Here is a 14,404-nt window from a genome sequence, read left to right as displayed (position 1 = left end):
TGGAGGGAGACAGGAGAGAGACAGACAGCAGATGATGGAGGGAGACAGGAGAGAGACAGACAGCAGATGATGGAGGGAGACAGGAGAGAGACAGACAGCAGATGATGGAGGGAGACAGGAGAGAGACAGACAGCAGATGATGGAGAGAGAGACAGACAGCTTAGCTTCTTTTTAAGTTGTGATTTAGAGAAAATGGGCCTGCAACCATATAAACTACATTAACTAGCTAAAGTTAACATTAATGTTAGCTTAACCCATTTAATCCCAAATTTTTCCCAGACATGGAAATATCCAAATCATATGTCATTACTAACCCTTTTCAATAATCAATCATTACTTTTGAAAATCTTCATGGAAAATTAGGTGAAAAGTGTGTTTTATGGTCACAAAGGTGACCGGTGGGATAATGTCTATGTTAGCATATTTCTCCTTCACAGTCTTATAAAATACTTCTAAAATGTAAAACTCTGTTTCTGGCAGCATCTCCATCATCGCCACTAAAATACTTCATCACATGCTAGTGTGACTATTTTACATATCAAAAGTCCTCATACATCACCGATATGAATACAGAAAGCAAACTCAAAACATCTCCTTTATTGTAACATTGGGACTTTTGGAAAATGTATTGAAACCTTCATGTTCTAACTTTGTTCTAACATTTTATCTTGTACTTTAGTTCAATATTACTTTAGTGCATTCATTGTAACATTGTAATATTTAATCTGTAGACCAGTCACATGATTCATTTACAATATAGGGGTTATTCAGGATAGAGGTATTCTGCATTCAAGAAGAGGAAAGCATCAAACTAAACTTTGATATATACATGTATATATTTATGTGTGTGTGTGTGTGTGTGTGTGTGTGTGTGTGTGTGTGTGTGTGTGTGTGTGTGTGTGTGTATGTGTGTGTGTGTGTGTGTGTGTGTGTGTGTGTGTGTCTCCCCCTCATAGTCCATATCTGACCCATCACTATCACCATCACTGAGGACAGCATCTTTCTCATGTAACAAGTACATGTACATCTAGATACTGTACATTGTGTTATCCCACTGGTCACAACATGTTTCTTCATTCTGTGACTTCAGTGAACAGAGTTGAGTGATTGTAAATACATATATCAATACTAAACATCTTAAAGATTATGTGAACCAGAAATATTAGTCTTATCTTCATATTAACATACTTTACTAAGCTTTTTTTGTCGGAGCTTTCATGCAGCCATCCTCCTCTACAGGTGCAACCAGGAAGTAATCAGCTCTGGTCATGTGACATTTACACTAAACATGCAACACTGCACATATGTCATTGAGAGGTTTTATTACTTCAATACTTTCTGGAAATGGATCGATACAATATTCAGTAATGTTTTTAGGACCTGGTAACTGAAAATGTTTTCATGGTTACTATAGTGACCGATGGGATTAAATTTAAAGTGCACAGCTTAACCAATGTTAATGTTATTTAATTTACCTGACAATGTTCCTCTCTCAGCCTGAACCATCATAATATCAAATAAAAAGGATACAAATTATGATCTCTGGCTCCATTTTAATCAGATCAGTTAGTTATGTCTTCTTTGTGCTTTAGGGTCAACAGCAGCTGGTTGCTAAGCAACGGGAGTGGCAAAGTGTGAGGGCGGGAACAGCAGGTGACTCAAACAGGAAGTCCTCTGTAGATCAGACCGTCTCGGCCTTCACGTTCTACGTCAGCTGTGTTCTCTGAAGGATGCGGCCGCTGAATTTAGACACAACTATTGTGTTTCCTGTGACCCCTCCACAATAAAAGTGTATCTAGTTGAGGTGTTTTAATGTGAAGCAGCAGCATTTAAATGCAGCTCTGACACAGAGTGAACAGGAAACCGTGAGGATGATCAATCAGATGGACTTACACACAGTAACACTGATCACATGCTGCATCGTTTGTCACAAGTCTGAATATATGGCGGACTAACAACACCAACCGCTGCACAGAGAGATGCTTACTGAATATACATACAGTGATTGTAGAAATAATACATGTAACCACTTCAAAACATTCATTTCACAAATACTTATTTACAACAATGATAACTGCAGCTTAGAAAAACATAAGTAGACACTGGCTGCAGCCCAACCCTCCCACAGTAGAAGAATGGACAGATATGATTAATGATAGATACTGAATGGGAAGAAAATCACCTTTTCACTTCATATACAAATGGATAAATCCACAAAAATATGGTCAAAATGGGTCTCCTTCATGAAAAGATACAGACGGATCTAAGGGAAGTAACGGATTAAATATGAAAGTGTCCTCAGCTAATTGAACGGTCATTTTAAAAGCTGATAGACAATCTCCCTACAAAGGTGTTTCCTCTTTTCATGTATTATTTTCCCACACACCCCTGCTCTATTTCACTTGTTCTAATGTTGGGGAAACACCTGATTCTTATCCCCTCCTCTCCAATGTTTTATTTTTTATTTTTATATTGTTGTATATAATTATCCATGTATATGTGTATATAATCTGTGTGGCACGCTAGTCCATTTATAAAAATTAAACTATCACCAAACCTCACCAAAAAGAACGCAGACATCGCCAGAAAAGCTCGTCAACTGAAGAAGGATGGCAAGATACAACACACCTGGAGGGCAAACTGCAGGATCTACATCAAAACAAGGCAAGGCAAGGCAACTTTATTTGTATAGCACATTTCATACACAAGGCAGACTCAAAGTGCTTCACATCATACAACAAAGTGAAAAAAATAGAAGAATTAAAAGAAAATAAAGGCAAATTTAAAAATGCATTACAGAAAGAAAAGGAGAATAAAAACATATTTGCAATAATTAAAAACAGTGCAGACATTATAAGATTTAGCAGAAAGCTACGGTGAACATAAAAGTTTTCAGTCTAGTTTTAAAAGTGGTCAGAGTTGGGGCAAGTCTAACATCTTCAGGAAGTTTATTCCAGCCATTTGTTGCATAGTGACTAAATGATGCTCTCCCGTGATTGTTGTTTACTCTGGGAATCACTAACAGATTGGTCAAATGCAACACCAGAAGAAGTTAAAATAATCCAGATCAGGAGTAAGGATGAGTTGGAGAAATACAATAACTAAGGTATGGATCACGAACACTCCATAACTACAGCACAGCAGAGGTCAACGGTTCTTACACGGACTGAAAGTATGATGGGAATATCTGAAAGGATTGCTGAGCAAGGAAGTGTGGAGCTCATTACAAATCAACATGTGAATCATACCTTATCTGACCCGAATGAAGGAATTGATCCGGACAACCACTTTCTTTTAACATGACAAATGCACCGATTTTTTATATAATCTTGTATGTGTTAACAGGAGAAACAAAGGCGTAGGAGGAGTGGCCCTATTCATTGACAGTAACATCAAGTATGAGACAGTACAAAATATGTCTGAAGCTGTGGATCACTTATTGGAATGTGTGACAATTGAAATCTGTGTAACGAAAGGTAAAAATATAGTTGTAAGCTGTGTTTACAGAGCACCGGACTCAAAAATAGAAGACTTCAACGAATGTAAGGGTCAGAGGCACGAATCAGCAGACACTGTGTTGAGACGGCATGGGAGCATAACAAAAAAACATTCTGTACCCAAACAATAAGTTGAACCAGAAACTTGTATGGTCCAAGGCCAATGTCAGTGGTACGTAGCAGGATGTGAAGAACTCAACTGAGCAAATCGACACACTAAGGTCACTCGATTGGAGACTTGTCTAATACACACCTAATCTGTATGTACTGTCTAGAGCTAGACTTCAGCTCTGTATACTACCTACTGCTGTAACATGTTATGTCAAAATGCCATAAGTAAAAGAAAATGTTATGTCAAATGTATATGTATATATTATTGGTTTCACAGTCGTTCGAAAAAAGCATATCATTTGAACCAGACCCCCCCAGCTTTAATTCATTCTGTCAGCCGCTAGAGGGAGCTACAGGGCCATCAATCCGACCGTCTGAATTTGGCACACTTCCCCTCATGTGAGATGTGCAAAGAGTTTAAGAGCCTTCCAAGATTTGTACGCCATGCAGCCACGCATGGCGTTGTTCATTGAGCCGCTCCCTGCTGCCGTCGGCGAGCAGCCCCCTGAGCTGCAGCTTCAACTGTGCCAACTACAGGCACACCTGTTCTTTCAAGCAAACCGCAACAGAAAAATATTGCAGGGGGCTTTGGCACATTTCTACTACCCACACGGTGAGCTGTGTTGCTCATTCCACGAATTGTACCTTGCAAAACAAACAACAGGCTCTAAGTGCACGTAGAGGTGCGTTGTGTCGGCTTCAGTGAATATGATCAAAAATGTAAACAAAAACCTAAAAAACAAATGAAGTGAGGAACAAGTTTTAGGCCTATCCATGTGTCCAAATGTTTAGGTATGCTATTTATTTTGTTTACAAGAGGACTATGTACACTTTATTTTCCCTTTTGTATATTTTGTTTACACATTTACCTTTACATTATTTTTTATATGACCTCTTCAGTTCAGTGTTCAAACAGTGACACAAAAGGATAAACGATTATTATTATTTTATTACTTATTATTTGATGCATTGTCACTCGGGGTACTTTGTCCTTTTTCATTATATTTTCAATATTTATTCCAGTGAATTTCATGGGAATTAATAAAATGGAGGCTGTTTTGAATGAAATAGTTTTCACCATTTTGTCCTCTGATCAATATCATCTGATGTACATACAGGTACTTGTGTTTTCATCTTTATTTATATCGCAATATTGTGATACGCATCATATCGTGAGGTTCTTGCCAATACTCACCCCTACAACTAACCTATCCTGCATGTCTTTGGACTGTGGGAGAAAGCCAGATAACATGCAAACTCCACACAGAAGGAACCCAAACCCGAGCAAGGAATCGAACCCTGGACCCTCTCTTTTTTAGGAGTTTATTTTGTTGTATTTATTAAATTAGTTAGCTATAGTAGGCCAATGAAGTGACAAGGTTATAATGGTGGAAGTGTATGGTGATATATCTGGCCCTCGGGTCGTGAGGTGAACATTTGTGTGTCCCTCCCTTTCATCAAAGCTGCCCTCCCTGTTCTGGATGAACTGCTTTTTACTTCCCTGTGATCAAAAGCAAGGAAAACATGATTGATGTATGAAATACTCTGAAAAAACAAACAAACAAGAAATAATAAATGACTGAAATAGAATGAAAACCTCTGATTGGATGAAAACCCCGTGGAGTGGAGCCTGGCGGTGTTGATGTATGTGAGCAGTTTGTTCTCATTTAAAGATCCAACACAAATAATATCACATCATCTTTAAAGCAGAGTCCTACCTGAGATCCACAGCAACAGCACCAACACCAACAGGGGGTCCATGATGTGCAGGTAGACCGTCTGTCTGCCCGCCTGTCTGTCTCTCCTCTGATAAAGACCTGTGCTGTCCTCAATGTAGATCTGTGTACATGAAGAGGTGGAGCTTTACTCTTTACTTAAAAACATTTCTCAGAACTGCATTTCTGGGAAACCAAAAAACTTTTATCAGACAAGAATCTACCTACTGAGGACATTACATGACTGTTACTATGACAACCAGGAAACCACTTAGATGTTCCTGTGAGATAAATGCTGTCAGTGTGGTCTTATTATTTCCGCTCGATGTTTCAACAACAAGTCTTTCAGAGGAGACTGGATTACAGCTTATATTAACTGTTGATGGATCTATTGAATGTTTTAGTAATCAATCATTGAGTCTATAAAACACCAGTAAACGGTATAAAATGTGCAGCCCAGTCTGTCAGAATCCGAGGTGAAGTCTTTAAATGTCAGCAACATGAACAGCTTCATGAACACAATTCAATAACATTCATGAATATAGGCCAGAGATCTTCAACATGGGGTCCGGGACCCATAGGGGTCCACAGATTTCCAGCAGGGGGTCCCCAACATTATTTGATCCCAAACCTTTTTTCTTACAAAATGTAAAATATGTTCAAAAATACACATGAACATTAATACAACATCTAATAAGCAAATATAAATGTTAATTGTTGTGTAAATGTGAAATTGTGATGTAGAAATGCAAATATAGATTTACAATCATTCTGTAAATATACACTGCTCAAAAAAATAAAGGGAACACTAAAACAACATAATGTAACTGCAAGTCAATCATATTTCTGAGATATCAGCCTGTCCAATTAGGAAGCAGCACTGATTGGGAATCAATTTCACCTGCTGTTGTGTAAATGGAACAGCCCACAGGTGGAAACGAGTGGCAATTAGCAAGACATCCCTATAAAGGAATGGTTCTGCAGGTGGTGACCACAGACCATTTCTCTGTTCTCGGCCTTTCTGGCAGATTTTTTTCTTTTTTGAATGTTGCCAGTGTTTGCACCACTAGAGGTAGCATGAGGCGGTTTCTCCAACCCACAGAAGTTACCCAGTTAGTGCAACTCATCCATGATGGCACATCAATGCACACTATAAGAAGGTTTGCTGTGTCCCCCAGCACAGTGTCAAGAGCATGGAGGAGATTCCAGGAGACAGGCCAGTACACCAGGAGACGTGGAGGAGCCGAAGAATGTCAACAACCCAACAGCAGGACCGATATCTGCTCCTTTGTGCACGGAGGAACAGGAGGAACACTGCCAGAGCCCTACAAAATGACCTCAGCAGGCCACTGATGTTCAAGTTTCAACTCAAACGGTCCCAAATCGACTCCATGAGGGTGGTTTGAGGGCCCGACGTCCACAAATAGGCCCTGTGCTTAAAACCCAACACCGTGCAATGCCATTGGCATTTGCTAGAGATCACAGAGATTGGCAGATTCACCATTGGCGCCCTGTGCTCTTCATGGATGAGAGCAGGTTCACCCTGAGCACATGTGACCGACATGACAGGGTCTGGCGACGCCGTGGAGAACGTTCTGCTGCTGCAACATCCTCCAGCATGACCGGTTTCACGGTGGCCTAGTGATGGTCTGGGGAGGCATTTCTTTGGAAGGTCACACAGCCCTCCATGTGCTTGCTGGAGGTACCCTGACTGCCATTAGGTACCGGGATGAGATCCTCAGACCCATTGTGAGACCATATGCTGGTGCAGTGGGCCCTAGGTTCCTTCTAATGCATGACAATGCTAGGCCTCATGTGGCAGGAGTGTGTCAGCAGTTCCTGCATGATGAAGGCATTGATGCTATGGACTGGCCTGCCTGTTCCCCAGACCTGAATCCTATTGAGCACATCTAGGACATCATGTCTCATTCCAGACCTGTGCTGTCCTCAGATCTGTGTACAGGAAGAGGTGGAGCTTTACTCTTTACTTAGAAACATTTCTCAGAACTGCATTTCTGGGAAACCAAAAAACTTTTAATCAGACAAGAATCTACCTACTGAGGACATTACATGACTGTTACTATGACAACCAGGAAACCACTTAGATGTTCCTGTGAGATTAATGCTGTCAGTGTGGTCTTATTATTTCCGCTCGATGTTTCAACATCAAGTCTTTCAGAGGAGACTGGATTACAGCTTATATTAACTGTTGATGGATCTATTGAATGTTTTAGTAATCAATCATTCAGTCTATAAAACACCTGTAAACGGTATAAAATGTGCAGCCCAGTCTGTCAGAATCCGAGGTGACGTCTTTAAATGTCTTGTTTTGTCCGACCAACAGTCCAAAAGCCAAAGAGATTCAGTGGATGTGGATCTCTGCAGGAAGCTCCGAGCTGTCCATTCCTGTTGGATTACTTCTAACTTCTGAATCCAAACATCGTCCCTCAAACTCGTAGCAGGAAAATGATGATGAGAAACGGTGCAGGATGATATTTGAGTGTTTCAGTGTGTCGTCTCCTTGTTGACTGCAGTCTGTGTGTAACTGCTGCTGTAACTGACTGTGTCTCAGTCAGTTCACTGACATCATGTTTCAGTCTGACTTTGACTTTCATTCGTCCTTCATAAAGCAGCAGGATGTTTTCAGCTCTGCTGCTTTCTTTATTCAGAACACCTCATATTTTATTGCTCTGGAGGCTCATTTTATTCTGAACCTGTAAATCTGTTTGTGTTGTTTTAGCTGCATTCGGCCTCCAGAGGGGTTCCACCTTTGTCACGGCCTCCTGCACCGCTTTAATCTGGCGCTCAAATACTCTAGAAAACAACTTTGACAGGTACGGTGGCTGAGGAGGAACATACAGGGTGAACTTTACAATAGTGATCCAGCGCTTTATCAATACATTACAACCAGAATCAAAGAGAGGGAGTGAGGGGGGCTCACAGTCTGGTTGTGGGACCAGCTGGTCATAAACTGATGCACGGTGAACCTTTGCTGAACAACATGAACAGCTTCATGAACACAATTCAATAACATTCATGAATATAGGCCAGAGATCTTCAACATGGGGTCCTGGACCCATAGGGGGTCCACGGATTTCCAGCAGGGGGTCCCCAACATTATTTGGTCCCAAACCTTTTTTTCTTACAAAATTAAAAATATGTTCAAAAATACACATTAACATTAATACAACATCTAATAAGCAAATAAAAATGTTAATTGTTGTGTAAATGTGAAATTGTGATGTAGAAATGCCAATATAGATTTACAATATGTTCTGTAAATATATATTTCTGTGAACAATTATTATTTTAATGGCTTAGCATTGCATACATACATCATTACAAAGTACCTGTATACATGGCACTATAGGCTGCACTACACATTATTATTGGCCCGGCTTAATAAGGAACATGATTAATATGATATGTAATAGGGGGCCCTCCACCGTGTCACTATCAGCCAAGGGGCCCTTGGCCTGGAAACCGTTGAAGACCTCTGATATGAATGAATGTAAAAAATATGGTTACACTGTTTAAATAATGACAGTAGGCTACTTCACTGGATGGAAACTTGGAATGAGATCTGCAAAGAATTTGGTCTGAGATTACGATATGAAATAAAGAAATGTAAGGCCGGAGAATATTGTTCAGATGTGATGGATGGTGAGGTAAAACTGAAGAGTTCTACTAAGTAATCAACATCCTCTCCAGACGCGAGGCTGCTAGAATCACTTGTGCTTCCATATCGATGGTTGACGAGGAAAGGACTCTGCAAGTTTCCACAGCTGGTTCAGGATCAGCAAAATGGAGGACACAGATTGGGAGAAACTCAGTCTGTTGAAGAAAACCTGCCAGCGAGCAGGTTAGCTTCACAGAGTAAGTTACCATGGTAACAGTTTACTGATAAGGAAACGTCAGCCTGTTAAAGCCTGAACGTATTAAGTGTATGTTGCAATAACAGCTGAGTGGAAGGAGAGGCGGTTTGAGGGGGAAGGGGGTGGAGCTGCTGATACAGCTGATAACGACACACACGTGCACGCGCTAGTGCTCGAGACGGCAGAGTGTGTGCAATCAGGAAGTAAGCATCGACACACAGGCACGCCGTCCAAGTTTACCTCCGGCCTGACTTTTTGATTGACAGGGTTTTTAACCTTTAACGACAACTTTAATCTGCAGAATCAAGATCACTTTAGGTATTTACAAATCAGGGATTTTGTCTGCAAAATATTAAAAAAAAACGATACCACAATGGGAGAGGAGATCCTAGACATTTTTCAAAAAGCCTGTAAAAGAAGCTACTTACCAAAACCAGATTATCTAAATGATATTGAAAAGAGACCATTCTCTGAATATTAAAGCAAGATGGAAAGCAGAGCTTCACAAGCTCTCCCTCCTGGAGAGAACGGGACTCCATTATTCTGAACTCAGCACAAAATACTCACTTCTCTAATCACTCTGTTTGCTGGAGGTCCTGTTGAAGCATCTTCACATTTCCTGGAATCGCCCTTCTGTGGCTCCATTTTGGTGTCCATGGTGTCCTGGAAGCAGTTTTTAAGATGAAAATCTATTTTAGTGTTTAAATCTTGTACCTGGGTGATCTAGAAGGGCTTCACTGTGCAAAGTGTGATACATATTAGTTGAGGTTGTTATTAATGGCATGTAAAAAGACTTTGACCTCACTGTAAGACATTTCAAGCTGGCAATTTGCAATTTAAGTTTATTTTTAAACAATTTAGGTGATTTTGATGTCTTTGTTTGCGTTGAGATTTAAATAAAGAAAAAACATTAATCTTTAGCTTTTTTCTCTCCTTTTTTCTTATCTTTATTGCTTTTTATAGTCATGTATGTGTATATGGGAGCTGTATACAATGTTAATTTTTATCCGATTACTCGATAAACTGATGGAATAATCGGTAGATTACTCGATTACAAAAAGATCTGATAGCTGCAGCCCTACTTTTAACCACTAGTTATTACAACTTCATACTATCAGTTAAAACAAATAATTGTTTTACATTATAAATGCCAGAAAACTTCCCTTACCGAGTCACACAAACACACGTCTGCATTATTGTAACTCACCATCTCAAGTTAAAACAACTTGAATATGTTTATATGACTTCCCATTTCAAGTTAAGATTTATATTCCAAATGACTTTCGACTAACATGTAGAAGTTAACTTGACTGACAATTATTTCAGTGTATCTGTATCAGATTGGGTTGCAAAGCGGCAGAACATTTCCAGTACATTTTCTGAAGACTTTCCATGGGAAGTTACGCTGGGGAATTTTGGAAATATTAATATATTATATTTGCACTTTACAATATGCTGCTGCAGTTTTGTGGCATTCTTCACGTTTGTCTTTTCACAATATTTACACACAAAGACTTTCCTTGAACATCAGCTTGTGTGAAATCGGATGGTGCACGTGGCATTTCTCGGTAGAATAAGATAACAGTATTCATACTCTCAAGTGTACTTGCATGAAATCTGTCCGTTTTAGTCAAAATTATGCTTAAGTATATTTTCCCAACTATATTAAAAATCCCTGTTCAGGACCAACCTTCAGTTTTGTAAATTGCAGGTTTATTCCCATGAATTCCTGATAATTCCCATGGAAAGTTTCCAACTGAAACTTGCATTAAGCAGCCCTGTGACGTCACTGCTCATCTCCTGTCAGCCTCTCTGCTGCTGTGAAGACACACAGCGGTGGTAGGGAGGACGGGCTGGTTGTCTCAACCTCAGAGTAACAACAAGTTCACCTGTTTCCAGACGCTTGACGTTAAATTATGACTCAACTGTTTTACCTTCAAACTGACGTTCGTGTTGTTTAATCCGACGTTCCGTTTGTCGTGTAAAACATAACGGAGGACACGAAAAACCCATTCTAACGTTCGGTTTAAATGAATCATTTCACTGTACGACTCCAGTAAACCTGAACCCAAAGTCCGTCTCATTCTCTCCGTGGTCTCTCTGCTTCGCTGTCCGCTCTTCCAGCGCGTCATCCAGCCCGCTGTTCCCCCACAAACACGCAGCAGAGACGGCAGAGACACACGGAGCAGTGAGGGGGGGGCGACGCGGCCAAATGTCCGTTCAGAACAGAGTTTTGAGTTCATAGTCTGCAGCATGCTCCACGTTATCACAAGTAATTAGTGGAATTATATTCATTACCAAAGCATTGGCTCATTAATTATCAAACTTCCTGGACAATAGAATGATTAAGAGAGCGAAGCTGGGAAGTGACCATGGCGGTGACTCAGCCGTGAAACCCGCAGCCACAGTAACATATTAGTGGAGGCTAGCTAGCTAATGCTAACTAGCTACGATAGTGTCGGTCCACCGAGCGACAAAACAATTAGTAAACACGAATATTACGTCCCCAAAAATGAACCGAAGGATTTTACTTTACGTTGCTACACCTAATATTAATGGAAAACATAATTTATGACATCATTTAAACTCACCTCCTGCCGCTGTAGTTAGCTGAGCGGGAAAAAGTCCTCTCTTTGAAGAACCGCGTTACGTTGAGTCGCTCCGCCTCGGCCGTTGTCGGGTAAATAGGCTCCCTCCGCCGGTGGCAGTAGTCCTTTCTTCTTTAGTGTATTTCACTTTTCAAAGTGTTTATATTTTGTTTGGAATTGGAATATAAGACGTATATATAGTTTGTCATAGTAGGAAATGCCCATACTACAACCTTGCCATGGTTTAGAGAAGACCATTGATGCTCGTTGCCATTTAGTCCCTGAGGGTTCAGGTCTGTGCCACGGTCAAGTCCTGAAGTGCGCGAGGGCTCGCTCGCGGACATTTTGAGCCCACTTTTGATGCTGACTTTACCTGAAGGAAATTACCCACAGACAAAGTGCATGTGTGGAATATTACATTTACACAGATATATTAACATTAAAGATTTAAGGAGCATAAAACACTTGAAATCATAGGAATGTCATCATAAAGTAAAACTAGCAAATTAATGATTTGACAATGACGTCTTGTCTGGGATGATAAGATCCTGGAAGACGTTCAGATCAGGCTGTAAAATATGTGAAATAAAAACCAACACTTTCAGATCATCAAAATAAAGCGACATGCGGAGTGATGTCCTATTTGTATTTCTACCATTTCAAGCCCTCACAGCCTCTCACACTCCCCACATTTGACAGTATGTGACGACGGACTGCCGTTACGTCGGTCATAAATCAGACGGGTGTGTAGAGGTGGATACACAGGTGGAATGAGACGCACACATATTTGTTTCTTTATTGTATGTTTAGGGGGTGAAGGAAAGGTAATGGTACGTGCCAATTAGGGAAAGGAGGTGCTGGGGGGATTTAAGCGGGTCATTTGGGGGAAGATGGTGTTGAGTGAGGATGTGTGGGAAACCTGTTGTGTTGAAGGTAGTGATGGTGAGATGAAGCCTCATGAAACATCAAAGCCTTTCAGCCAGATGAACCACCCAAAGCTTCAAATGAGTACGCTAGGGACCCCTAGTGGTGAATGAAATAATGAAGAAAGTCAAAGAGTTTCCAGTCAACCTAACATGAGATGTTTGCTTCATGTGCCGATCCAACATCAAATCATTTGAGAATTAAAGTCATCTTGGTGATACATGTGTGTGAGTGTGCCTTTCATAAATAGTTCTGAACTCAAGGTAGAAAATAAGTCATTCGGTAAAATTCAAACCTGGATTTGAACCATCAACACTTTGATAATGTGTCTTATTCCTTAGCCACTACACCACCATTGTCTATTTGAAGCATGAGATAGTAGTAATACTTATAATAATGATGTATAATAATAATCATTTGGCGCTGGCATTCCTCTCTGCTTGCTGGCTGGTGTTCAGAGGGGTTACCTGGGGTTGCAAGTGTTGCTGCTGTCGGTAAGATAGAGCTCAGTCTGCTGCTCACCAGGATTTGGACTGAAAAAGTATATATACATACATTTCTATATGATGTATACATTCAGTTAGAATATATGTGCTTCCTGACCTCAGCGTGGACCTCTGGAGCCAGGCATGAGCTTTCTGAACCAAGACTTCTTCTTCTTGGGGCTCTGGCTCTGAAGGTGGTCCAGCTGGGACCTCAAGGAGCTCTCGGTGGTCTCCCACTGCTCCTCCTTCTCCTGGAGAGTCTGCTTGAAGCTCTCCGTGGCCTTTGATCCAACCTGTTCCATGTGACATAGCGTATTCTATTGTTGCTATTGGATACCAGTTTGAATTGTTTAACCGGTTCAAACAATATTTTAAAAAAATATACAAGTACACTTTAAAAACGGATAAAATAAAGCAATAAAATATACAATTGTATCATTTGGAAATTAATCAACATGACAAATGCAAGGACAAGGCATTCATCAACATTTAACATTTACATACTCGTTACACTGCCACCTATAGGTTCAGCATGGTTGTGACGGCACTAAAGGCGATGCGTTCAAAGTCTCTGGTTTTCCCAAATAACCTACTCTGCCTTTAAGTACCAAGTATTATAATTCTACATATAGTGTTAATATAATACATTGCTAATGCTAATCGCTAACATTATGTCACTATTAGAGAACTTAACCGTAATGGTAACAATAGCCAACATGCTAGCAGTTAGCTCACTAGCTAGCTACCTTAAATGGGTAAAACTGAGCTTAATGCTTCATTTACGCTACAGATTTCACGATGTTCCCAGAATTAGCATGTTGTGCGACATCATGCGACAGAGTAAATTCAGCAGACCAGATGGAAGATTCCGGGCTCCGTGGACTCAAATCAGGATCACGAGTCGATACGAGTTGGAAAAAGCTGTCATCTTTATTTCGTATGTTTTCACAACACTGAATACGTGTAGACCTTCATCAGTTTCAATCTTTTAGAATGCAACCGTCGGGAGTCGAACCCATGGATGAAAACGCCTTTCCTTGCCAGGATGGGGTTGACCTTTTGACCTTCTCTAGAGCTCTGTCACATGTCCAAGTGAGCAGCATGTTCGGCATTACAAAACGGAGGTACAAAGTCATGTTAAAAGAGACCCGGGCTCACTAACGGCTGAAAGTAATCCTCCAGCATCACTTTGCCCAGGTCCGTCTGTAA

General features: G+C 40.5%; 1 protein-coding gene across 1 annotated transcript in view; it reads left to right on the top strand.

Moving 5' to 3' along the window:
- The window catches only part of LOC311010064 (scavenger receptor cysteine-rich type 1 protein M130-like), a gene marked incomplete at its 5' end in the record, with an annotated part of 423,347 nt that overhangs the window by 155,065 nt on the left and 253,878 nt on the right, over positions 1–14,404 (top strand). The window lies entirely within an intron of this gene.

The sequence above is a fragment of the Eutrigla gurnardus genome, assembly GCF_963514095.1.
Source record: "Eutrigla gurnardus genome assembly, chromosome: 24".
NCBI lineage: Eukaryota > Metazoa > Chordata > Actinopteri > Perciformes > Triglidae > Eutrigla > Eutrigla gurnardus.
This window is presented reverse-complemented; position numbering and strand designations above follow the sequence as displayed.